The 27,842-nt window shown below is 46.1% G+C and overlaps 1 long non-coding RNA gene across 1 annotated transcript; it reads left to right on the top strand.

Annotated features, from left to right (window-relative positions):
* Nucleotides 1-1,165: 1,165 nt before the first annotated feature.
* LOC127462864 (uncharacterized) lies at nucleotides 1,166-10,548 on the top strand. Its single transcript, XR_007900581.1, has 2 exons — nucleotides 1,166-2,686; nucleotides 10,472-10,548. It is a non-coding gene; the product is annotated as an uncharacterized LOC127462864 (long non-coding RNA).
* The last annotated feature ends 17,294 nt before the right edge of the window (nucleotides 10,549-27,842 follow it).

Here is a 27,842-nt window from a genome sequence, read left to right as displayed (position 1 = left end):
TCGGTCATTTCCGCCTCCTAGAAGTTGATAACCGCATCGTCATTCCAATAGAATCCCCGATTCGAATTATTGTTACAGCTGATGACGTTCTCCACTCCTGAGCTGTTCCTAGCCTTGGTGTAAAAACCGATGCAATTCCAGGACGACTGAACCAAACTTCCTTTATCACAACCCGTCCTGGAATCTTCTACGGTCAGTGCTCAGAAATCTGTGGAGTCAACCACAGCTTCATACCTATCGTAGTAGAATCAGCCCCTCTAACACACTTCGAAAACTGATCTTCACTTCTAACATCCTAATCATTAAGAAGCTATGAACCAGCACTAGCCTTTTAAGCTAGAGAAAGAGGATTATTCACCTTCCTTAATGACATGCCCCAACTAAACCCCGCACCTTGACTTTTTATCATACTAACTTCATGATTCACTTTTTCTCTTATCCTTCAACCTAAACTCTTACTATTTACCCCAACTAACTCACCCTCCAACAAAACACTACCCACTATAAAAACCCATTCCTGAAACTGACCATGAACCTAAGCTTCTTTGATCAATTCATAAGCCCAACCCTCCTCGGAATCCCCCTTATCCTCATCTCGCTGTTATTCCCAACCCTATTACTTCCTTCTCCTGGCAATCGATGAGTTACAAATCGTCTTTCAACTCTTCAATTCTGATTTCTCCATTTAATCACAAAACAACTAATAACCCCATTAAACAAAAAAGGCCATAAATGAGCCCTAATCCTATCATCACTCATAATTATACTTCTAAACAATTAACCTATTAGGCCTCCTACCTTACACATTCACACCTACTACCCAACTATCAATAAACCTAGCCCTCGCCTTCCCTCTATGACTTGCCACCCTGCTAACAGGCCTACGAAACCAACCTTCAGCTTCCCTTGGACACCTCCTACCAGAAGGCACCCCAACACCTCTAATTCCTGCCCTCATCATAATTGAAACAACAAGCCTTCTCATTCGCCCTTTAGCCTTAGGAGTTCGCCTCACAGCCAACCTCACAGCAGGACACCTGCTCATCCAACTCATTTCAACAACCACTACCGTCCTCCTTCCCATTATACCTACCGTGTCCCTTCTAACTAGAACAATTCTACTCCTCTTAACAATTCTAGAAGTGGTCGTGGCAATAATCCAAGCGTATGTCTTTGTACTTCTTCTAAGCCTTTACTTACAAGAAAACATTTAACCCTTAATGACACACCAAGCCCACTCATTTCACATAGTAGACCCAAGCCCTTGACCCATTTTTGGAGCAGCAGCCGCCCTCCTCACTACCTCTGGGTTAGCCATATGATTTCACCACAACTCTATCCAACTCTTACTCCTAGGCCTACTCTCTATAATCCTAGTGATACTCCAATGATGACGTGACATCGTACGAGAAAGCACATTCCAAGGCCACCATACCCCTACAGTCCAAAAGGGCTTACGTTACGGAATAATTTTATTTATTACATCCGAAGCATTCTTCTTCCTAGGATTCTTCTGAGCATTCTTCCACTCCAGCTTAGTCCCCACTCCAGAACTCGGAGGACAATGACCTCCTATAGGAATCAAACCTCTCAATCCAATAGAAGTCCCCCTACTAAACACTGCTATCCTCCTAGCCTCAGGAGTCACTGTCACATGAGCACATCACAGCATTACAGAGGGCAATCGGAACCAAGCTACCCAAGCCCTACTTATAACCGTCCTATTAGGATTCTACTTTACAGCACTTCAAGCAATAGAATATTATGAAGCTCCATTCTCAATTGCCGATGGAGTCTATGGATCAACCTTTTTCGTCGCCACAGGATTTCATGGTCTCCACGTAATCATTGGATCCTCCTTCCTCTTGATTTGCCTCCTCCGCCTCGTAAAATTCCACTTCACATCCAACCACCACTTTGGCTTTGAAGCAGCGGCCTGATACTGACATTTTGTTGACATTATCTGACTGTTCCTCTACATAACAATCTATTGATGAGGATCTTGCCCTTCTAGTATATTAATTACAATTGACTTCCAATCTCTAAAATCTGGATCAAAACCAGAGAAAGGCAATTAACATCATCCTCTTTATATTCACAATTTCTCTATCACTATGTATTATCTTAACTTCACTAAACCTTTGATTAGCTCAAATAAATCCAGATTCAGAAAAATTATCCCCATACGAATGTGGCTTTGACCCACTGGGTTCTGCCCGCCTCCCATTTTCAATCCGATTCTTCCTTGTCACAATCTTATTCCTCTTGTTCGACCTAGAAATTGCCCTCCTACTGCCCCTCCCATGGGCTACTCAACTCCTCTCCCCCCTCACTACCTTAACATGAACCTCCACAGTCATTCTCCTCCTCGCACTAGGGCTAATTTATGAATGAATTCAAGGGGGCTTAGAATGAGCAGAATAACTTCAGAAAGTTAGTCTAGCAAAGACAGTTGATTTCGGCTCAACAAACCACAGTCCTACCCCGTGACTTTCTCAATGACTTTTCTGCATTTAAGTTTCTACTCTGCCTTCACCCTAAGTAGTCTAGGACTAGCCTTTCACCAAATACACCTAATTTCTGCCCTGCTATGCTTAGAAAGTATAATACTATCAATATACATTGCCCTCTCCATGTGACCTATTCAAACTCAGACAACATCCCCCACCTTAATACCCATTCTTATGTTAGCATTCTCAGCCTGTGAAGCAGGTGCAGGTCTAGCAGTCCTAGTAGCTTCCACCCGAACTCACGGATCGGATCATTTACACAATCTAAACCTTCTACAATGTTAAAAATTATTCTCCCTACAATCATATTACTCCCCATAACCCTCCTATCTCCTCCAAAATTCCTATGACTCAATGTCACCTCGCACAGCCTCTTAATTGCAACCGCTAGCTTACAATGACTTCCTTCAACCTATTACCCTAGCAAAAACCTATCACCATGACTTGGAACTGATCAAATTTCATCCCCCTTATTAGTTCTATCTTGTTGACTTCTACCTCTTATAATCCTGGCAAGCCAAAATCACCTTCAACAAGAACCTCCCACACGAAAATATATTTTTACCATAACAATAATCCTCACCCAACCATTCATTATCTTGGCCTTCTCAGCCTTAGAACTGATATTATTTTATATCGCATTCGAAGCTACCCTAATCCCTACCCTAATTCTAATCACACAATGGGGTAGCCAACCAGAACGTTTAAGTGCTGGAATCTACCTCTTATTTTATACACTAATTAGTTCTCTTCCCTTATTAGTAGTGATCCTCTATCTTCACACTCAAACAGGAACTATACACATCACTATAATAAAACTTTCACACTCATCTCTTACAAACTCCTGAACAGGCCTCATATCAAGTCTAGCCCTATTGCTCGCTTTCATAGTGAAAGCTCCCCTTTACGGACTACACCTATGACTCCCAAAAGCCCACGGAGAGGCACCAATCGCAGGATCCATACTCCTAGCTGCGCTCCTCCTCAAACTTGGGGGATATGGCATTATGCGTACCTCAATAATTACAAACTCCCTATTAGACTACCTCTACTACCCATTTTTAACCCTAGCCTTATGAGGGGCACTAATGACAAGCTCCATCTGCCTACGCCAAATCGACCTTAAGTCATTAATCGCCTACTCCTCAGTAAGCCACATAGGTCTAGTCATTGCCGCAACAATAATCCAAACCCACTGATCCTTTTCAGGGGCCATAATCCTAATGATTTCACATGGACTCACCTCTTCCATACTATTTTGCCTAGCTAATACAAACTATGAACGCATACATAGTCGCACTCTCCTTCTAACACGAGGCCTACAACCCCTTTTACCTCTAACAGAAATCTGATGGCTCCTAGCCAACCTAACAAACATAGCCCTTCCTCCTACCACTAACCTGATAGCTGAATTAACTATCATAATTGCACTCTTCAACTGATCTACTTTCACCATTATCCGCAACTCTACTAAGTGCAGCCTATACCCTCTACATACTCCTTATAACCCAACGAGGTCCAACTCCAACCTATATTACAACCACCCAAAATTCAAATACACGAGAACATCTCCTTATAACACTTCATATCCTACCCTCCCTCCTCCTCATCCTAAAACCAGAGCTAATCTCAGGAATTCCCACATGCAAGCATAGTTTTAAACCAAACATTAGACTGTGATCCTAAAAAGAGAAGTTAAACTCTTCTTGCCTGCCGAGGGGAGGTTTAACCAACAAGAACTGCTAACTCTTGCATCTGAGCCTAAGACCTCAGCCCCCTTACTTTTAAAGGATAATAGCAATCCACTGGTCTTAGGAGCCATTCATCTTGGTGCAAGTCCAAGTAAAAGTAATGGACTTCCCATTAATCCTCAACACCTCTATATTCTTGACACTGGTTACCCTCTCTATACCCATCCTACTCCCCCTCCTATCCAAAAACTATCTAAACTCTCCAACAACCATCATACACACTGTTAAAACTTCCTTCATAGTTAGTTTAATTCCCATAATCCTCTCCATCTACTTAAATATGGAAAATACCACTTTCTATTGAGAATGAAAATTTATTGCGAACTTCAAAATCCCTTTTAGCCTTAAAATAGACCAATACTCCTTAACGTTTTTTCCTATTGCACTATTCGTAACATCATCTATTCTTCAATTTACAACATGATATATAGCCTCAGAACCCCACACCACAAAATTCTCTCTTTACCTTCTAATCTTTCTCATTGCAATACTCAATCATCGCTAATAACATATTCCTCTTATTTATCGGCTGAGAGGGAGTCGGAATTATATCCTTCCTCCTGATTGGATGGTGACACGGTCGAGCAGAAGCCAACACCGCTGCACTTCAAGCCGTACTTTACAACCGTATTGGGGATATTGGACTAATCCTCTGCATAGCATGACTAGCATCCTCAATAAACACTTGAGAAATTCAACAGCAATCCTCCCCAAACCAAATATCCCTTCTCCCTCTCTTAGGGCTCATCCTAGCCGCCACAGGTAAATCCGCCCAATTTGGCCTGCATCCATGACTCCCAGTAGCTATAGAAGGGCCAACCCCTGTATCTGCCCTACTCCATTCCAGCACAATAGTAGTTGCCGGAATCTTTCTACTTATTCGCACTCACCACATATTATGTAACAACCAAATTGCCCTAACTATGTGCCTTTGTATAGGTGCCCTATCCACCCTATTTGCCGCTACATGCGCTCTTACCCAAAACGACATCAAAAAAATTATTGCTTTCTCTACATCCAGCCAACTAGGACTAATAATAGTCACTATTGGCCTAAATCTACCTCAACTAGCCTTCCTACACATCTCTACGCATGCATTCTTTAAAGCCATACTCTTCCTATGCTCTGGGTCTATCATTCACAGCCTTAACGGTGAACAAGACATTCGAAAAATAGGAGGATTACAGAAACTACTCCCTACAACTACCTCATACCTGACAATCGGAAATTTAGCTCTCATAGGAACACCATTTTTAGCAGGGTTTTACTCAAAAGATCTCATTATCCAAAGTCTTAACACCTCCTATCTAAACACCTGAGCACTCCTCCTAACCCTCGTAGCTACAGCTTTTACTGCAACTTACAGCCTACGTATAGCCCTACTAGTACAAACCGACTACACCCGAATTCCCTCCATTACTCCCATCAATGAAAACAACCCAGCAGTCACAAACCCAATTACTCGTCTCGCTCTCAGAAGTATTATAGCTGGTCTATTAATTACCTCTTATATCTCCCCTACAAAACCCCCTCCTATAACCATACCACTGGTCACAAAAACCACTGCTATCATTATTACAACATTAGGCATCATTCTGGCATTAGAACTATCAAAACTCACACATACCTTCTCTGCCCCCAAACAAAATATCACTATAAACTTCTCCAGCACTCTAGGATATTTTAACCCCCTTACACACCACCTCAGCTCTACGAAACTTCCAAACAACGACCAGAACATTGCATCCCATTTAATCGACCTATCCTGATATAAAAAAATAGGCCCAGAAGGACTAGCGACCCTTCAACTCAAAGTATCCAAAATCTCAACTACTCTACACTCCGGACTAATCAAAACCTATCTAGGATCCTTCGCTCTATCTATCTTAATTATAATCTTATTTACACAGAACTAAGAATTAATGGCCCCTAACTTACGAAAACATCACCCCCTTCTAAAAATAATCAACAATTCTTTAATTGACCTCCCAACACCACCAAACATTTCCGCCTGATGAAACTTTGGATCTCTTCTTGGCATCTGTCTAACAATCCAAATCACCACTGGCCTCCTACTAGCAATACATTATACAGCGGATATCACCCTGGCATTCACGTCCGTCGCCCATACATGCTGAAATGTTCAATTTGGCTGACTAATCCGAAACCTCCATGCAAACGGCACCTCCTTCTTCTTCATATGCATTTACCTACACATTGGACGAGGATTCTACTATGGTTCCTACCTATATAAAGAAACCTGAAACACAGGAGTTATTCTCCTCTTAACTCTAATAGCAACTGCCTTCGTAGGATATGTCCTCCCATGAGGCCAAATATCATTCTGAGGCGCTACAGTAATTACTAACCTATTCTCAGCAATTCCTTACATTGGCCAAACACTTGTAGAATGAGCTTGAGGAGGATTCTCAGTTGACAACCCTACACTTACCCGGTTCTTTGCCCTCCACTTCCTCCTCCCATTCTTAATTGCAGGTCTCACCCTCATCCACTTAACTTTCTTACACGAAACAGGCTCAAACAACCCCCTAGGTATTTATTCAGACTGTGACAAAATCCCATTTCACCCCTATTTCTCAATAAAAGATATTCTAGGCCTTTTGTTCCTCCTCATTCCTCTAATAACACTTGCCATATTCTCACCCAACCTCTTAGGAGATCCAGAAAATTTTACACCTGCAAACCCATTAGTAACACCTCCCCACATTAAACCTGAGTGGTACTTCCTATTTGCATATGCCATCCTACGATCAATCCCCAACAAATTAGGAGGAGTCCTAGCCCTAGTCGCCTCCGTCTTAATTCTATTTCTAGCCCCATTCCTCCACATGTCAAAGCAACGAACTATAACCTTCCGACCTCTCTCCCAACTTCTATTCTGAATCCTAGTAACAAATCTTTTAATCCTTACATGAATCGGTAGCCAACCAGTCGAACATCCATTTATTATCATCGGACAACTCGCCTCAACTACCTACTTCACAATCATTCTCATCTTATTCCCCATTACTAGTCTCCTAGAAAATAAGATACTCAACCTCTAACCACTCTAATAGTTTATAAAAAACGTTGGTCTTGTAAACCAAAGACTGAAGGCCGCCCCCTTCTTAGAGTTTTCCAAAAAATATCCAAGCACCCCCCAACTTTCCAATCAACACGTACATCAAGGGGAGGGGGCCCCCCCTCCCCCCATACCCTACGGTATGTATTACTTTGCATAGCATCCTCCACCACATTAGACATAACATGCATGTAGGAAAATCTGACATACTATTATTGCAAAAACCATCCAAATTTCCATACTATCTCCCATACAATCCAAAACTTGTCATTCACAGATCTAGGCACATTCCCACACAAGGACATAACATGTCATGTTCTAGGAATAATCCTGCCAAACGAACTAAAACCTAAAACCGCTAATTTTCGCATAAAATCCTTCTCAATACGAGGAACGTCACAGAACCTAAAATCCATGGTCCATGGACCACTCACCACTTAACCTTGCTCTATGTACCAACCAAGAAGTGCTGGGTTATTTATTAGTCATACTCCTCACGAGAAACCAGCAACCCGGCGTTAGTAATGTTTATCATGTCCAGCTTCAGGTGTATTCTTTCCCTTTCCACCAATAACCCACTCTCATAACTTGCTCTTTGTCGCCTCTGGTTCCTCGGTCAGGGTCATAACTTGCTTAATTTTCCTAAACTTGCGCTCTGTTACTAACGGTTGGGGATGCTCGGCCAACCTGGACCTCGTGATCGTGGCATTTTCTCTCTTCTAAACTTTTGGGGTTTCTTTTGGGGTAGATCTCAATAAGCCCTTCAGAGTGCTCCGCCAGGGGGCTCCCATATATGGTTGACATGTACCCCTTATGGTCAGCAAGCGGTTTTCTCACTTTCGCGTGAAAATTAATGATATGGTTTCAAGTGTTATTCGGTCTCATACTGTTGCACTGATGCACTGTCACGTGCTGTTGGCTTGGTTTTTCCATTACGTCTCTCATCAAGTTGCAATTTAATTAATGCACGTCAGACATATTTTTTGTCGTCAATTTCACAAAAAATTACAAAAATTTTGTCATTTTTTGCAATGATCTAGGGACTTTCCCTCTATTCATCATTAATTTTTGTTTTTAAATTTTTTAACAAAAATTTCAAATTTTACAAACTTTCCATTCCCTTAATTTTCCAATTAAGACATTTGCATCATCAATTTGTTAAATTTTTTTAACACACTTTAATCTACCCCATCATTTCCTTTCATCATTCATTTGTTCATTTGTTTGTTTACACTTTAATCTACCCCATCATTTCCTTTCATCATTCATTTGTTCATTTGTTTGTTTACACTTTAATCTACCCCATCATTTCCTTTCATCATTCATTTGTTCATTTCTTTGTTTACACTTTAATCTACCCCATCATTTCCTTTCATCATTCATTTGTTCATTTCTTTGTTTACACTTTAATCTACCCCATCATTTCCTTTCACCCTCTTACCTCCCCAATTAATCGCCCCCACTACTCTAACTAATATTCCACCCACATACACCTTTAACAGTTGGGTCCAAACTTTTTTCCAACCCTTCAGAAAAAAAGGAATCAAACCTTTATCACCAACTCCCAAAGCTGGCATTTTCATTAAACTATTCTCTGAACCACACCTCCTTAAACCGCCCGAATTGCCCCACGAGACAACCCTCGGACAAGTTCTAGCACAACAAACAACGTCAGCAACAGACCCCAGCCCGTAATTAAAAATTGTCCCACCCCCCAAGAATAAAACATAGCCGCTCCCTCAAAATCCAACCGAATAGATAAAACACCTCCACTATCCACCGTGTTTATCCCTAACCACTCTAACTCAGATAGCCCTATAAGAAACACCCCACCCCCCAACACTAAAACTAACCCAGCACCATACCCAACAACCTGCCAGTCCCCTCAGGTCTCAGGAAATGGATCTGCTGCCAATGAAACCGAATACACAAAAACCACTAACATCCCACCTAAATATACCAGAAATAACACTAGTGATACAAAAGACACCCCCAAACTCATTAACCATCCACACCCTACAATAGACACCAACACTAACCCCACTACTGCATAGTATGGAGAAGGATTGGAAGCAACTGCTAGTCCTCCCAAAATAAAACTAACACTTAAAAATAGTATAAAGTACGTCATAACAATTCCTGCTTGGCCTCTATCCAAGACCTTTGGCCTGAAAAACCATTGTTGTAATTTCAACTACAAGAACATAAAACCTTAACAAACCCGCCCACAACACTACAATCCTACCCCTTTCTACTCTTCTAACTTCTCAACAACACATTTTTGTTATCCACTAGAACTACTTCTCCAACCACTAAACAAATCCTAAATCAATAGCAACTATTACTACAACTAAAACAAGCCCCAATAATAATCACTATGCCTATAACAGCCTTAGTCCTTGTAGCTTACAATAAAGCATAACACTGAAGATGTTAAGACGGCTATTACACATACCCAAGGACAAAAAAGACTTAGTCCTAACCTTACAGTTAGTTCTTGCCAAATATATACATGCAAGTATCCGCATCCCAGTGAAAATGCCCTCAGCACCTTAAAAAGACAGCAGGAGCAGGCATCAGGCACACCACTCCAATCGTAGCCCAAAACGCCTTGCCTAGCCACACCCCCACAGGTTTTCAGCAGTAATTAATATTAAGCAATAAGTGTAAACTTGACTTAGTTAAAGCAACTTACCAGGGTTGGTAAATCTTGTGCCAACCACCGCGGTCACACAAGAAACCCAAATTAACTTTATACGGCGTAAAGAGTGGTTTTTCATTATCACTTCAACTAAGACTGAAATGTAACCAAGCTGTTATAAGCACAAGATGCATCCAATACTCCCATAGAAATGATCTGAGCTTCATGATCAACAAAACTCCACGAAAGCCAGGACACAAACTGGGATTAGATACCCCACTATGCCTGGCCCTAAATCCCGATGCTTTCACCACTTAAGCATCCGCCTGAGAACTACGAGCACAAACGCTTAAAACTCTAAGGACTTGGCGGTGCTCCAAACCCACCTAGAGGAGCCTGTTCTATAACCGATAACCCACGATACACCCAACCATCCCTTGCCAAATCAGCCTATATACCGCCATCCTCAACCCACCCCTAAACTGAGGGTTTAACAGTGGGCACAACAGCAACATCCCACTAATAAGACAGGTCAAGGTATAGCTCATGAGATGGTAGAAATGAGCTACATTTTCTAGCATAGAATACCTCACGACAAGGAGTGTGAAATCACTCCTAAAAGGCGGATTTAGCAGTAAAGCAGGATAATAATGCCTCCTTTAAGCTGGCTCTGAAGCACGTACATACCGCCCGTCCCCCTCCTCACAAGCTAGGATTAATTTTATTTATAATAAACCCCTAAGCTAGAGATGAGGCAAGTCGTAACAAGGTAAGTGTACCGGAAGGTGCACTTAGTCTACCAAGACGTAGCTATAACTAAAGCATTCAGCTTACACCTGAAAGATATCTGTTCCATATCAGATCGCCTTGAAGCCTAACTCTAGTTCTTCTACCAGATTACATAGAAACTAAGTTAATACTACCCATTAAATCAAAACATTCTCTCACTCAACCTAGTATAGGCCATAGAAAGGTAAACTCAAGACGCAATAGAGATCATGTACCGAAAGGGAAGAATGAAAGAGTAATGACAAACCAAGCAATAAATAGCAAAGACCAACCATTGTACCTTTTGCATCATGATTTAGCGAGAACTACCCAAGCAAAACGCCAATTTAAGCTTGCTTCCCCGAAACCCAAGCGAGTTACTTACGAGCAGCTATCTACTGAGCAAACCCGTCTCTGTTGCAAAAGAGTGGGAAGACTCGTTAGTAGTGGTGAAAAGCCAATCGAGCTGGGTGATAGCTGGTTGCCTATGAAATGAATCTTAGTTCCCTCTTAATTCACCTCCCAGGACTACACTCAACCCACATGAAGCGAATTAAGGGCTATTTAAAGGAGGTACAGCTCCTTTAAAAAAGAATACACTCTCCCCTAGCGGATAAATTTAATTACAGCTTAATTGTGGGCCTTCAAGTAACCACCATTAAAGAATGCGTCAAAGCTCCTTACCTAAAAAAATCCAAACTTCCTCATGACTCCCTCTTCCCCAATAGGCCAACTTATATTAAATAAGAGAATTTATGCTAAAATAAGTAACTAGGGATCCCCTCTATGGCGCAAGCTTACATTACAACATTATTAACAATCCACAGGATATTTTTTAACCTTAACAAGACCTTATACCCAAAACTCTGTTAACCCACCTATGGAGCGCCCCCAAAGACGATTAAAATCTGTAAAAGGAACTAGGCAAATCCAAGGCCCAACTGTTTACCAAAAACATAGCCTTTAGCAAACCAAGTATTAAAGGTGAAACCTGCCCAGTGACAATTCGTTCAACGGCCGCGGTATCCTAACCGTGCAAAGGTAGCACAATCAATTGTCCCATAAATCGGGACTTGTATGAATGGCTTAACGAGGTCTTAGCTGTCTCCTACAGATAATCAGTGAAATTGATCTTCCCGTGCAAAAGCAGGAATAACCCCATAAGACAAGAAGACCCTGTGGAACTTTAAAATCTGCTACCACTCCCATAAACAATACTCACCCACAGGGCCTACTCCCCCGGGATTTTGCTGGTGTGCATTTTTTGGTTGGGGTGACCTTGGAGACAAACTTAACCTCCAAATATCAGACAATCCATCTTAACCAAGAACTACCCATCAACGTGCTAATAGTAACCAGACCCAATATAATTGATTAATGAACCTAGCTACCCCAGGGATAACAGCACAATCTCCTTCAAGAGCCCACATTGACAAGGAGGTTTACGACCGTGATGTTGGACCAGGACATCCTAGTGGTGCAACCGCTACCAAGGGTTCGTTTGTTCAACGATTAACAGTCCTACGTGATCTGAGTTCAGACCGGAGTAATCCAGGTCGGTTTCTATCTATGTTACAACTCCTTCTACGAAAGGATCGAAGAAGTAAGGCCTATGCCACAAGCACGGCTTCGCACCCAGTAATGAACCCAACTAAATTACTAAGAGCTCCACCATAACCCCCTCCTAGAAAAGGACCACTAGCATGGCAGAGCTTGGCAAATGCAGAAGGCTTAAGCCCTTTACCCAGAGGTTCAAATCCTCTCCCTAGCTCCAACACAAACCACATGACAATTCACTTAACCCTCACTTACTTTATTATATCAATATCCTATGCTCTCTCCATCCTCATCGCCGTAGCATTTCTTACCCTAGTTGAACGTAAGATTCTAAGTTATATGCAAGCCCAAAAAGGGCCTAATATTGTAGGACCATTTGGCCTCTTACAACCTATAGCAGATGGAGTAAAGCTATTCATTAAAGAACCAATTTGTCCATCAACTTCATCCCCTTACTTATTTATATCTACTCCTATCTTAGCCCTTCTCCTAGCAATTACAATCTGAACACCACTTCCCCTACCCTTTCCCCTTACTGACCTAAACCTTGGCATACTCTTCCTTCTAGCTCTATCTAGCTTGGCAGTCTACTCAATTCTATGATCAGGGTGAGCCTCTAACTCAAAATATGCCTTAATCGGCGCCCTCCGAGCAGTCGCACAAACTATCTCTTACGAAGTTACCCTAGCCATTATTCTCCTATCCGTAATTATCCTTAGTGGTAACTACACCCTCAATACCCTAGCTACAACTCAAGAACCTCTCTACCTCATTTTCTCCTCCTGGCCCTTAGCAATAATATATCTCCACTCTTGCTGAAACAAACCGCGCTCCATTTGACCAGACAGAAGGAGAATCTGAACTAGTCTCAGAGTTCAATGTAGAATATGCTGCAGGGCCATTTGCTTTGTTTTTTCTTGCCGAATATGCTAATATTATACTAATAAATGCACTCACAACCATTCTATTCCTAAACCCCAGCTCACTTAATCCCCCTCAAGAACTCATTCCCCCTACTTTAGCTACAAAAACCCTCTCCTTTCCGCAGGATTCTTATGAATCCGCACCTCTTACCCTCGATTCCGATATGATCAACTCATACATTTGCTTTGAAAAAACTTCTTACCCCTAACATATGCCTATGGCATACCAGCCTTCCTATCTCCTATGCAGGCCTACCCCCTACCTAAGACACTCAAGGAAATGTGCCTGAATCCAAAAGGGTTACTATGATAAAGTAAACATAGAGGTATACCAATCCTCTCATTTCCTGATTTTAGAAAAGTAGGAATCGAACCTACACTAAAGGAATCAAAATCCTCTATACTCCCTCTATATTATTTTCTAGTAAGGTCAGCTAATTAAGCTATCGGGTCCATACACCAAAAATGATGGTTTAACTCTACCTTAAACCCCAAACCGTAAACCCTAAAACCTAAACCCTAACCCTTGCTAACCTTAACCCTAACCCTAACATCTCATAGCAGAGGGAGGGAGGGACCTGATTCCTCATCAAATATATCAACAGTCAAAAGCCTGTAAGCTCAGCTCTTGCCTTTTCAGGGCTTCACACCGTCAGCACTGGAGGGAGGGAGGGGCCCGACTGCTCATCAGAGGTATCATGCAAGTCAAAAGCCTGAAAAGTCTCCTAGAATGCATAAATCATTAACCATTTCAGTCTCTGACAATTGGTCCACACAGTAACTTCAAGCTATGCCCAAAACCTGTTCCCTAACCTTAGAAGAGAGACTGCAACCCTCGAGATGTTGGAGGCTCGAGCCATGGTCCGTGACACTAATCATGGCTATAACTCATAACTTGGAGTATGGGGACTTCCCTCCTTCACCCCCGGCAGATCAAGACCACCACTTCAACTGACAGACATGGAAGCATCGCTGGACCCCGTGGGCGGTGACTATATACATCTGTCCACTCTCAGCTTTTCTTTCTCTTACTCTCCCTTGCTCTTATCCTGCCTTTCTCTCCCCTATGCATTTTCTTTCCCCCCCGCAAAGGTTATCTCTGTGTCACATTGTGGTATGACAGCACCCAAACTGCTAGCATGCCTGTTGATACAGAATTGTTAAAATAAACCTTGCCAGTATATGTTTTCAGACACCGATTATTTAGTGTTGTTTCACTTTAATCCACCCCAAGGGAATTATTAATAAAAACCTGAGTTACCCGCTCTCCCCTTTTCCTGGGGTGGGTTGTAACACCAATCAGCACTGACTCCGCCCAGTAGGCGGAGGCAGTGACGCAGAACAATCAACACGGACTCCACCTCTTGACTCCACCCAGTGTGCGGGGCCAGTGCTCTATAGAAGCAGAGTACATACCGGACGGCGGTGGTTATTCTGCCAGACACGCAACAGAACAGCAACAACAATGGCAGAGACCCAAGAGAAAAAGCAAAAGATTCTGACAGCGGTGGGCACTGAATTGGGCTTATAGCCCGAGAGGGGTTTACTGGGTACCACTGCGTTCCTGGAATGGGGTAAACCCGCGATAGTTAGATCGCGCATTGAGACAGATTCTGACTAACCCTAACCCTAACCCCAACCCTAACCCCTAACCCTTACCCTAACCCTAACCCTAACCCTAAACCCCAACCCTAACCCTAACCCTAGTAGTTTGCAGCCTCTTTTTTAAAGTTAGGGTTAGGGAACTGGTTTTGTGCATACCTTGCAGTCTCTTTTTTAAGGTTAAGGTTAGGGAACAGGGTTTGCACATAGCTTGCATTCGCTTTTTTAGGATTAGGGTCAGGGAACCGGGTTTGCGCATAGCTTGCAGTCTCTTTTTTAAGGTTAGGGTTAGGTAACAGGGTTTGCGTATAGCTTGCAGTCTCTTTTTTAAGGTTAGGGTTAGGGAAGAGGGTTTGTGCATGACTTGCAGTCTCGTTTTTAGGGTTAGGGTTAGGGAAAAAGGTTTGCGCATAGCTTGCAGTCTCTTGGTTAGGGTTAGGGTTAGGGAACAGGGTTTGCGCATAGCTTCCCGTCTCTCTTTTAATGTTGGGGTTAGGGGACAGTGCTCTATAGAAGTAGAGTACATACTGGACGGCGTTGGGTATTCTGCCAGACACGCAACAGAACAGCAACAGCAAACGCAGAGACCCAAGAGAAAAAGCAAAAGATTCTGACAGCGGTGGGCAATGAAGCGGGCTTATAGCCAGAGACGGGCTTATTGGGCACCGCTGCGTGTCCAGAATGGGCTAAAACCGCGATTGTTAGATCGCGCACTGAGACAAATTCTTCCTAACCCTAACCCTTACCCATACCCCTAACCCTAACCCTAACCGTAACTTTTGCTAACTCTAACTCTAAACCAAAATTTCCTAACCCTAACCCTAACCCTTTCTAACCCTAACCCTAACTCAAAACCTAACCCTAACCCTAACCCTAACCCTAACCTTAAACCCTAACCCTAACCCTAACCCTAACCCTAAACCCTAAACCAAAAGGAAACTTCCTTTGCTATGCCTACTGGGCGGAGTCAGTGCTGATTGGTGTTACAACCCACCCCAGGAAAAGGGGAGAGGGGGTAACTCAGGATTTTATTAATAATTCCCTTGGGGTGGATTAAAGTGAAACGACACTAAATAATCGGTGTCTGAAAACATATACTGGTGTCATGGTTTGAGATAGCCCCAAAATCCAATTCCCTAGCTCCATTCCCCCTCCCACATCTCAACCTAATATGAGATGGGTTTTTCCAGACAAAACACACCAAACTCAAAGTGGGGGAAAGGGAATATATTACAATGACTGTACAAATAAATACCATATCACATTATACACATGATCACAACTATCTCTACCATGACATATAGTATTTACAGTGGACCAGATCTCTTCTCCCCTCCAAATAAAAGTCCAGGAGGGAAAGAAGGACAGATCCCCTCCAGTCTCTGAACAGCAGCATCTTCTGAGGCAGCAGTCTGTCTTCTTCTCCACATGCAACAGCTGATAGCTGGCTTTCTGCCAGCACTCACGAGGGAGGTATTCAATCCTCTCTCGGCCCCATCGCCTCACAACCGAGGGGTCTTCCGTGGGCTTCGTAACCCCAGACAAGGTCGTATCACCACGTCATATCATGAAGGGGTCTTCGTGACGGTCTTCGTGACGGTCTGGTGTCTCTTGCAGGGCCTCTGTGCCCTGTCTCTCAGGCTGCCACCGTGGCAGCAGTGCAAGGGGGGGGAGCCAAGGTCAACTCCCCCCGCATTCCATCTGGTCGTCCCGGTCCAGCTCCGGGACGTCTTTTGAGCTTTTCAGCTCCTCTCTCTCCGGTGCTGCATGTCCAAAACTGCTCTCCAAAATAGGAGTCCATGTCCCTCTTCTCCAAGAGGGGTCTCAAGGGAGTTTTAGGGGATCTGGTACAGTCTTACCCCCAGAACTCTGTCTCTCAGGCTGCTGTCTCTCTTTTCCTCGGCTCTCCTTCCAGGAGTCCTTTCTCTGGTGCTGCATGTTGCTTCTGCTGCTCCTGCAGTTCAGGTCTTATCTCTGGCTCTCTCCCACCGTTTCTCCGGCCAGTGCCAGCTGCTGCTCTGCGCCCATGGAGAAAAACATCTCCCGGCATACTACAGACACTTAGTCCAGCCTAGCACTGTTCCAGGTCTTTGCAGTCCCCCCCCAGCCAGGGGCTGGGGGGCCCCAGAGGGCCCAAAGGGCTCAGAGCCCCCTTCCTCGTGGCTCTACAACATGGTCACCTCTCCTCAACAATCAAACTACAACTCATCTCTTCCGGTGAGATTGTGGGATGTTGACATTTTTGCAGGAGCGCCTATTGGGCAGAACTTCAAAACTTCCAGGGGTTTCCACCCCTTGGGGTCTACCACTTTTCTAGCCTCTGGGGGAAAACAAAGTCCAAACCACTACAACTGGCAAGGTTTATTTTAACAATTCTGTATCAACAGGCATGCTAGCAGTTTGGGAGTTGGGCTATCAGTTGGGAGGCATGGTTGAAAACAGGAAACAACAGCCCTAATTCCCAGGAAAGAAAGCCTGGAAGCTTTGGCTTTGTGGTGCAGTTGGTGGGCCACACTGGGCACTCCATGGGCAGGCAGCAAGAGTTTTCTGGATCTGGGAGTCCATCTGGGGGCCTCGGAGTGTTTGAGGGGAAGTTGGGAGTGTCCTGTGGGACCAGGATGGGATTTGAGGGCTCCTGGAGGGGCTGGGACGGGTGTATATGCGGGCATCGTCTAGTATTGATGGGGGTAATCAGTGAGCTGACTGTTTCATAATCATCCAAATTTTAACATACAATATGATTATTAGAATAAAAAGCAAAAAGGTAATATCAACAAAACAGTAACAGGGTGAAGCTCTTGGCTGAAGACTGGTTTCTTCTTTTTCTCCAGTGATTTTAATTCTTTTTCGTCTGGGTTTTAATCCCATCTTTGGCATTTTGCTGCCAACATTTTGTCCCCATATCCATTGGAAATTGTATTAACTGTTGATGAGAACAAAGTGGAATCCCAAGGTATGTGATATATTGATAGGATTTCACTGGTAGGCTTTTAATTTGTCCAGGTTTATCGCCATAATGCTTCTGCTCTTTAACCACTTGAATCAGAATGAATTGAGTTGTTTTCTGGGTCGGGTTCTCTTTTTGAGTCCAAGGTTTTTTAGTGGATTCAGTATCAGGTACAAAGGAAATTGAGGGAGGTAAAGAATAATCTTCCCTTTGTTCATTATCACAGGGATCACTCAGTCTATTTTCATTAATGTGAGGAAAGCTGGGAGACTCTAGAAACATCAGTTGAACTTCAAATTCTCCTTGTTTCTTTCTCTCCTGAGACTTAGAATCAGGGTTCTCTGTGGTTTCCCAAGTCTCAATGCCAGGGTTAGACACTGGTTTATGAAGTTGCCTGATCAAACCAGGAGCCTGTTTTTTTAGCAACAGTTTTCTCTCTGCACTCTGGCGCAACAAGACTTTGAAGGTGGCCAACCTCAGTTTGAAGCAGCTCATTTTTAGCAACAAGTTTATCCGATTTTTCTCCTGTTTCCCTCTCAAAGGCTAACGATGACTTCAACACCACATTTTCTGATTTCAAAACAGTAGATTCAACATCAGAAATCCATTCATGACTTCCCTGTCAGCACTCCATCCAAATGTCTGTGCTCTCACTTTGACCTGAGAGAAACCTCAGGCAGGTGGAAAAGGGCAGATAAAGAAAAAACAGATGGGTCCAGCAGAAGTGATGCTGCTTCTGTCAAAAGCAGAGCAGAGACCGAAAGCACTTTAGGAAGTTGCTTACAGAAGCACTTGTGCATTCCAAGTTACAGCTCAGGAGTCTCAGTGACTTGTCCAACATGAGAGTTTCTTTTCCATTTCTCAACCCCCCGATTCCTCAGGAGTAGGAAACTGGAAACACTGACTGAGAAAAGCTCCATTCCTTCCTAATAATTGTGCTTTGCCCTTCCCATTTGACAGTGCTCTTGGAAATGTGCTGCTGTGATCTGGACCTGTGAGCAGCCCTGACCTCCCAGAGCACTCATCCAATGGCAGGGAGACCCCACCTGGCTCCTGCTGGGGTTCTTGCCACCACGACCCAGTATGGGTCAATGGTATGGGGAGCAGGGCGGTGGGACCAGTAAGGACCAGTTAAGGGGGTTGGGGGCGCTTCATCATCTCCGTCAAGGTCAGACCAGTACAGAGTATAGACAGTATAGATCGGTATAGACCAGTATAAACCAGTATGGACCAGTATAGACCAATATGGGTCACTGGAATGGGGAATGGGGCAGTGGGACCGATAAGGACCAGTGTCATGGTTTGAGATAGTCCCCAAATCCAATTCCCTAGCTCCATTCCCCCTCCCACATCTCAACTTAATGTGAGATGGGTTTTTCCAGACAAAACATACCAGACTCAAAGTGGGGGAAAAGGGAATATATTACAATGACTGTACAAATAAATACCATATCACATTATACACATGATCACAAACTATCTCTACCATGACATATGTATTTACAGTGGATCAGATCTCTTCTCCCCTCCAAATAAAAGTCCAGGAGGGAAAGAAGGGCAGATCCCTTTCAGTCTTTGAACAGCAGTGTCTTCTGAGGCAGCAGTCTGTCTGTCTTCTCCACATGCAGCAGCTCTGGCTGGTTTTCTGCCAGCATCCACGAGGGAGGTATTCAAGCCTCTCTCGGCCCCATCGCCTCCAACCGAGGGGTCTTCCGTGGGCTTCGTAACCCCAGACAAGGTCGTATCACCACATCATATCACGAAGACACAGGGGGGTCTTCGTGACGGTCTGGTATCTCCAGGAGACTCAGCTCCTTGCAGGGCCTCTGTGCCCTGCCTCAGGTTGCCACCGTGGCAGCAGTGCAAGGGGGGGGAGCCAAGGTCAACTCCCCCTGCATTCCATCTGACCGTCCCGGTCCAGCTCCGGGACGCTCTGAGCTTCTCAGCTCCTCTCTCTCTCTGGTGCTGCATGTCTAAAACTCTTCTCCTAAATAGGAGTCCATGTCCCTCTTCTCCAAGAGGGGTCTCAAGGGAGTTTTAGGGGATCTGGTACAGTCTTACCCCCAGAACTCTGTCTCTCAGACTGCTGGCTCTCTTTTTTCCTCGGCTCTCTTTCCAGGAGTCTTCTCTCTGCGGTGCTGCATGTTGTTTCTGCTGCTCCTTCAGTTCAGGTGTTATCTATCCTGGCTCTCTGCCACCGTTTCTCTGGTCAGTCCTGGCTGCTGCTCTGTGCCCATGGAGAAAACATCTCCCGGCATAACTACAGGCACCTAGCCCAGCTTTATGCTGTTCCAGGTCCCCGCAGCCCCCCAGCCAGGGGCTGGGAGGGCCCGGAGGGCCCAAGGGGCTCAGAGCCCCTTCCTCGTGGCTCTACAACATGGCTACCTCCTACAACAACCAAACTACAACTCATCTCTTCCGGTGAGCTTGTGATATGTTTACATTTTCGCAGGAGCGCCCATTGGACAGAACTCCAAAACTTCCAGGGGTTTCCACCCCTTGGGGTCTACCACTTTTCTAGCCTCTGGGGGAAAACAAGATTCAAACCATGACAACCAGTTAAGGGGCTTGGGGGCACTTCAGCATCTCCATCAAGGTCAGACCATTATAGACCAGTATAGACCAGTGTAGACCAGTATAGACCAGTATAGACCAGTATAGACCAGTAAAAAACCAGTATGGACCAGTATGGACCAGTATGGACCAGTACAGGTCACTAGAACAGCGAGCAGGGTGGTGGGACCAGTAAGAACCAGTTAAGGGGCTTGGGGGCACTTCAGCATCTCCATCAAGGTCAGACCAGTACAGACCGGTACAAACCAGTATGGACCAGTATAGACCAGTATAAACCAGGGTAGAGCAGTATAAACCGATATAAACCAGTACGGGTCACTGAAACAGGGAATGGGGGGGTGGGATCAGTAAGGACCAGTTAGGGGGATTGGGGGCGCTTCATCATCTCCGTCAAGGTCAGACCAGTACAGACCAGTATAAACCAGTATAGACCAGTATGGACTGGTATAGACCGGTATAGACCAGTATAAACCAGTACAGACCGGTACGGGTCATTGGAATGGGGAATGGGGCAGTGGGACCAGTAAGGACCAGTTAAGGGGGTTGGGGGCACTTAAGCATCTCCATCAAGGTCAGACCAGTACAGACCAGTATAAACCAGGGTAGAGCAGTATAAACCAGTATAAACCAGTACGGGTCCCTGGAACGGGGAATGGGGTGGTGGGACCAGTAAGAACCAGTTAAGGGGGTTGGGGGCACTTCAGCATCTCCATCAAGGTCAGGTCAGTATAAACCAGTATAGACCCGTATAGACCAGTATGGGCCAGTATAAACCGGTATAAACCAGTATGGACCAGTACAGGTGACTGGAACGGGGAATGGGGCAGTGGGACCACTAAGGACCAGTTAAGGGGGTTGGGGGCACTTCAGCATCTCCGTCAACGTCAGACCAGTACAGACCAGTATAGACCAGTACAGGTGACTGGAACGGGGAATGGGGCAGTGGGACCACTAAGGACCAGTTAAGGGGGTTGGGGGCACTTCAGCATCTCCGTCAACGTCAGACCAGTACAGACCAGTATAGACCAGTATAGATTAGTATAAACCAGTATGGACCAGTATAGACCAATATAAACCAGTACGGGTCACTGGAACACGGAATGGGGTGGTGGGACCAGTAAGGACCAGTTAAGGGGGTTGGGGGCACTTCAGCATCTCCATCAAGGTCAGACCAGTACAGACCAGTATAAACCAGGATAGACCAGTATAAACCAGTATGGACCAGTACGGGTCACTGGAACGCGGAATGGGGTGGTGGGACCAGTAAGGACCAGTTAAGGCAGAACTCAGCTGGGACTTAGTGGTTTGGGGGTGGGTGCGTCCCTTCTTTAGGTGGGCGTGGTCTCTCCCTGGTGGGCGTGTCCCATCCCAAGGTGGCCATAGCCTCTGCAAGTGGGCATGTCTTTTGCATCCTCTCCCCCTCCCTGAACTGGGAGCTCAACTGGGACTTACTGGGTTTTGGGTGGGCGTGTCCCCTCCCAATGATGGACCCACTTTCAGCCCCTCCCCCCACCTTTAAGGGCCCCCCAAAGCCCCTCCCCCCCCTTCCTGCACCTCCCCAACCCTCAGGGTCCCTCCTGTCCCTCCCCCACCCTCAGGGTTCCTTCCTTCCCCTCCCCCCAGTGAACCTGCTACCCCTCCCCCACTCTCAGGAGCCCTCCCTGCCCCTCCCCCACCTTCAGGGGCCCTCAGGACCCCTCCCCCAACCTCAGAGACTCTCCTGCCCCTCCCCCAGCCTCGGGGAACTTCCTACCCTTCCCCCACCCTCAGGGACCCTCAGGGCCCCTCCTTCACTTTCGGGGTCGCTCCCTGCCCCTCCCCAACCCTCAGGACCCTCCTGCCCCTCCCCCCACCTCGGGGTCCCTCCTGCCCCTCCCCCACCCTCAGGGACCCGCCTACCCCTCCCCCACCCTCAGGGACGGTCCTGCCCTTCCCCCACCCTCAGGGAACCTCCTGCCCTTCCCCCATGCTCAAGGACCATCCTGCTCCATCCCCACCCTCAGTGTTCCCTCCTTCCCCTCCCCCCCCCCACTTGGGCCGTTACTGGTCCCTTACTGGTCTGTACTGGGAAGGGAGAGGGGAGGGGCCGCCCCCTCGAGGCCCCTCCCCCCCAGTGACGTCACCGGGTCCCAAAAATAGCCCCGGGGGCCCAAACTGGAGGGGGGACCTGGAGCCACTCCCAGTGGGACCAGTTCAGGTACTGGGAGGGACTGGGAGGGACTGGGAGGGAACTGGGAGGGACTGGGAGGGGGCAGGGCTTCCCCCCTCTCCCCCCTCCGTGTCCTTGAGGTGACCTTGGGGAGGGAGGGGGATGGGCCGCTCCCAGTGGCTCCCAGTAGCGCCCAGTAACCCCAGTAATGCCTCCGCTATCTCCAGCGACCCCCCCAGTAACCCCAGTGACCCCCCCAATAGCTCCTAGTAGCTCCCAGTAACCCCAGTGTCTATCCCAGTAGCTCCCAGTAACTCCCAGTAATCCTAGTGTCCATCCCAGTAACTCCCAGTAACCCCCGTGTCCACCCCAGTAGCTCCCAGTAACTCATAGTAAGCCCCCCAGTAGCTCCCAGTAACTCCCAGTAACCCCAGTGACCCCCCCAGTAGGTCCCAGTAACCCCAGTGTACATCCCAGTAACCCCAGTGACCCCCCCCAGTAGCTCCCAGTAACTCCAGTGTCCATCCCAGTAACCCCACTGACCCCCTAGTAGCTTCCAGTAGCTCCCAGTAACTCCCAGTGTCCCCCCCAGTGCCTCCCAGTATGTCCCAGTTTAACCCAGTTCCCCCCCCCCGTGGGCCCTGGGCCGGATGGGGGAGGGGCTGGCTCACATTTCCATGGCAACATCCCTTTCCCTCTGGCCCAGTTTCTCCCAGTTCCTCCCAGTTTAACCCAGTTTTTCCACATTTTTCCCCATTTTTCCACATTTCCCCCCATTTTCCCCATTTTTCCCAGATTTTCCCCCATTTTTCCACATTTTCCTGAATTTTTCCCCATTTCCCCCCCATTTTCCAGATTTTTCCCAATTTTCCTACATTTTCCCAGATTTTTTCCCATTTTTCCCTCATTTTCCCAGATTTTTCCCCATTTTGTCCAGATTTTCCCAGATTTTCCCCCCATTTTCCCAGATTTTCCCCCCATTTTCCCAGATTTTCCCCCCATTTTCCCAGACTTTTCCCCATTTTTTCCACATTTTTCCCACATTTTCCCAGGTTTTCACACATTTTTCTCCAGATTTTCCCAGATTTTTTTTCCCATTTTTTCCACATTTTCCCCGATTTTTTCTCACATTTTTCCCAGATTTGCCCAGATTTCTTCCCCCATTTTCCTGGATTTTTCTCACAATTTCCCATATTTTCCCCATTTTTCCAAAATTTTTTTAATCTTTCCCCATTTTTCCCCATTTCCTGGATTTTCTCCCATTTTTTCCACATTTTCCCAGATTTTTCCTCATTTTTCCCAGATTTTCCCAGATTTTTCCCCATTTTTCCCAGATTTTCCTAAGATTTTTTCCCATTTTTTTTATTCTTTCCCCATTTTTCCCCATTTTCTGGGATTTTTTCCCATTTTTCTCCATTTCCCCCCATTTTCCCCAGAATTTCCAGCATTTCCCCCCCAGTTTGTCCCCATTTCCCCAGATTTCTCCCAGATTTTCCCAGATTTTTCCCTATTTTTTCCCCATTTTCCCGGATTTTTCCCAGATTTTCCCTCCACTTTTCCCAGAATTTCCCACATTTTCCCAGATTTTTCCCACATTTTCCCAGATTTTTCCCACATTTTTTCCCATTTTTCCCACATTTTCTCAGATTTTTCTCCAGATTTTCTTCCAGATTTTCCCACATTTTCCCACATTTTCCCAGATTTTCCCCCATTTTTCTTGATTTTTCCCGATTTTCCCCATTTTCCCGGATTTTTTTCCCATTTTCCCCCATTTTCACCCATTTTTCCTCATTTCCCCCCATTTTCACGGATTTCTCCTCATTTCCCCCATTTTCCCACAGTTTTTCCCAATTTTTTCACATTTTCCCAGATTTTTCCCCATTTTCCCCATTTTCCCCAGATTTTTCCCCATTTCGTCCTCATTTTCTCAGATTTTTCCCCATTTTCCCACATTTTCCCAAATTTTTTCCCACAGTTTCCCAGATTTTCTCCCTATTTCCCCAGATTTTTCCTCATTTTTCCCCAGATTTTTTCCCGATTATTGTCCCTATTTTCCCGGATTTCCCCCTTTTTTTTCCCCACATTTCCCTGGATTTTTTCTCAATTTCCCCCCATTTTCCATGATTTTTCCCACATTTTTTCCACATTTTCCCAGATTTTTCCTCATTTTCCCCCATTTTTCCCAGATTTTTCCCCATTTTTCTCAGATTTTTTTCCCCAGATTTCCAGATTTTCCCAGAATATTCCCCATTTTCCCCCCATTTTTTCCCTATTTTCCCAGATTTTTCCCGTTTTTTCCCCTTTCCCCCCCATTTTTTCCACATTTTTCCCAGATTTTCTCCCATTTTCCGCAGAATTTCCCAGGGTTTTTCCCAATTTTTCCCCATTTTCCCAGTTTTTTCCCAATTTTTTCCCAATTTTCCCGGATTTTTTCTCCATTTCCCCCCATTTTCCCAGATTTCCCCCACATTTTCCCGGATTTTCACACATTTTTCCCCTATTTCTCCCTTTTTTTCCTCATTTTTCCATTTTTCCCATATTTTTCCCCATTTTCCCCAGAATTTTCTCACATTTTTCCCAGAATTTTCCGCAATTTCCCCATTTTCCCACATTTTCCCAGATTTTTCACCATTTTCCTGATTTTACCCCCATTTTTCCCACATTTTCACAGATTTTTCTCCAGATTTCCCCCACATTTTTCCACCATTTCCCCACATTTTCTTGGATTTTTGGGTCCCCAGTTTTCCAAATTTCCCAAATTTCCGCAGTGGGAAAAAATGGGGGGAAAAAACCAGGAATTTGGGGGAAAATGGGGACAAATTGGGGAAAAAAGTGGGAAATTTGGTGAACACGAATGAAAAATTGGGAAAAATGGGGGGAAATTTGAGAAAAAAGTGGGAAATTTGGGGAAAATTGATAAAAATGGGGGAAAATGGGGGGAAATTTAGGAAAACTGGGGGAAAATCCAGGAAAATGTGGACAAACGGGGGAAATTTTGGGGAAAAAGTCAGAAATTTGGGGAAATGGGGGATTTTGAGGGGAAATGGAGGGAAAACTGGGAAAAAAGTAAGAAATTTGGGGAAAACGGGTGAAAAATCAGGAAAAATGGGGGATAATTGGGAAAAATTAGGGGAAATTTAGGAAAAAATTGGGAAAAAATGGCGGAATTTGGGGAAAATGGGGAAATTTGGGAAAAATGGGGTGAATTGAGAAAAAATGGGGGAATTTGGGTAAAATTGGATGAAAAATTGGGGAAAGTTGGGAAAAATGTGGGGAAATTTGGGGAAAATGGGAAAAATGGGGGAAATTTGGGAACAATGGAAGGAATTTGGAAAAAAAATGGGGAAAAATTGAGAAAAATGGGGAAATTTGGGAAAAATGGGGGAAATGGGGGGAAAATTGGGGAAAGAGTGGGAAATTTGGGAGAAATGGATGACAAACTGGGAAAAATGAGGGGAAATTTGGGAAAAACTTGGGTGTCCCCACCAGGTTCGGCCCCGCCATGGCCCCGATAGCCCCAGGATCAGGTGAGACCCCTACCCCATGCCCTGAGCCCTCCCCCTCTCCGAGGTCACTGCCCTGATCCCCCGAGTCCAGGCTGTGACCCCTCCCCCACCCCATGGCCCCTCCCACACTTCATGGCCCCTTCCCCATTCTGTGGCCCCTACCCCATTCTGTAGCCCCTACCCCACTCTGTGACCCCTCTCCCACTTCATGAGCCCTCCCCCACTCTCTGACCCCTCCCCCACTCTATGGCCCCTCATCCACTTTACGGCCCCTCCCCCACTCTCAGACCCTTCCCCCACTTTATGGCCCCTCCCCCACTCTGTGGCTCCTCCCCCACTCTGTGACCCCTCCCCCATTCTGTGACCCCTCTCCCACTCTGGGGCCCCTCCCCCACTTTACGGCCTCTCCCCCACTCTGTGACCCCTCCCCCACCGACAGCTTCTCCCTACAGAGAGAGCAGCCAACACACTATTTCACTTCTCACTTTAACAAAGCTCTTTTCTCCTTCAAGACCCTCAAAGGCGCCAAGGCCACATAGGAGACCACACACAAACAGTACTCCTCTTCCCACTTGACTACACCTTCTCCCTCACTGTTCTACAGGGAACACCAGGAATCTGCTGGCAGAGGCCTCTCGTTTCCCATCAGTAGCTCAGCACAAGGAGTTAAAGGAGCTCAAGCCTTAGGCCACAAGAACTGACAGCGAGGAAACTTTGGGAGCAAACTAATGCTGCTAACACGGACCCAGCTGAATCCAGCACACAATCACAGAATCCAAGAGTCCTCCAGCTTGGAAAAGACCTTCAAGCTCACTGAGTCTTGTGCAGCCCCTCCCCGACCGCCTGCAGGGACTGGATGATGCTTTGCACAAGCACCAAAAGGAATGTTGTGAAAGCCATGACCTGCAGGAGGACACAGAGAAGGGTTTGGTTGGGGCTGGGAAGGAGGGAGCTGGCGCTGGGGGAGAGGGGATGGAGCTTTATGAACTGACAGCAAGAGAACTTAGGAGCAGCTTAGGGTTGGCAAGTGTAGGAACCAAGAAGAGAAGGGCTGATGGGTATGTCATGAACACTGACAGCTGGATGGTCGTGGAGCTGACCAAGGACTGCCAGATACAAAAGACATCACCTGCTGGACTTGGCCCAAACACCAGCCCCCTCCTCTCCCTTCTCAACCACTCAACCACAGCCTGCACACACCCACACCTGCCAGGGCCAACTGGCTGTTTCTCTTCTCTTTTCTGCCTGGGGGTGAAGGAAGAAGGACAGGGGGGGCATTTGCCTTCGGACCAGAGGGAAGGGGAAGGAGATCCCCCCAAATCCATCCCTGGCAGGATGGGGGCTGGAGGAGACATTGGGGGACCCCCCAAGAATATTTTTGAGGGGAAGAAAGGATGGGGGCACCCACAGGGGGTTGGGGGGGGGAGGGACCCAGGAATCTCGTGGTGGGACACTGGGGAGTTCCCAGTAGTTTCTTGGGGGGTGGACCCCCAGCAGTCCAGGGTGGAAAAATGGACGGAGGATTCCACCGTAAAGAGTTGGTGATACCCAAAAGACTCTAGGAGGGGGTCGGGAGGGGCCCCGGAGTCCTGAAGAGTGTTTGGGGGTCCCCAGGAGGGAGTCTGGGGGTCTGAGGTGGTCCCAGGAGATTTTCAAGGGTTAAGGGGATGCACAGGAGATTTGGGGGACAAGGGGGAAAGGCGGACGGTCCCCAGGAATCTTGGGGGGGATCTGGGTGGTTCCCGAGAGTCTTGGGGGAGATTCGGAGGGGTCACCAGGAGCCCCCGGACCCCCTGAACTCACCCCACACCACCATGGCCTCGTTGGGGCCA

This window comes from Manacus candei, unplaced genomic scaffold (assembly GCF_025592945.1).
Source record: "Manacus candei isolate 608988 ecotype Guabito, Panama unplaced genomic scaffold, ASM2559294v1 h1tg000142l, whole genome shotgun sequence".
NCBI classification, from domain to species: domain Eukaryota; kingdom Metazoa; phylum Chordata; class Aves; order Passeriformes; family Pipridae; genus Manacus; species Manacus candei.
This window is presented reverse-complemented; position numbering and strand designations above follow the sequence as displayed.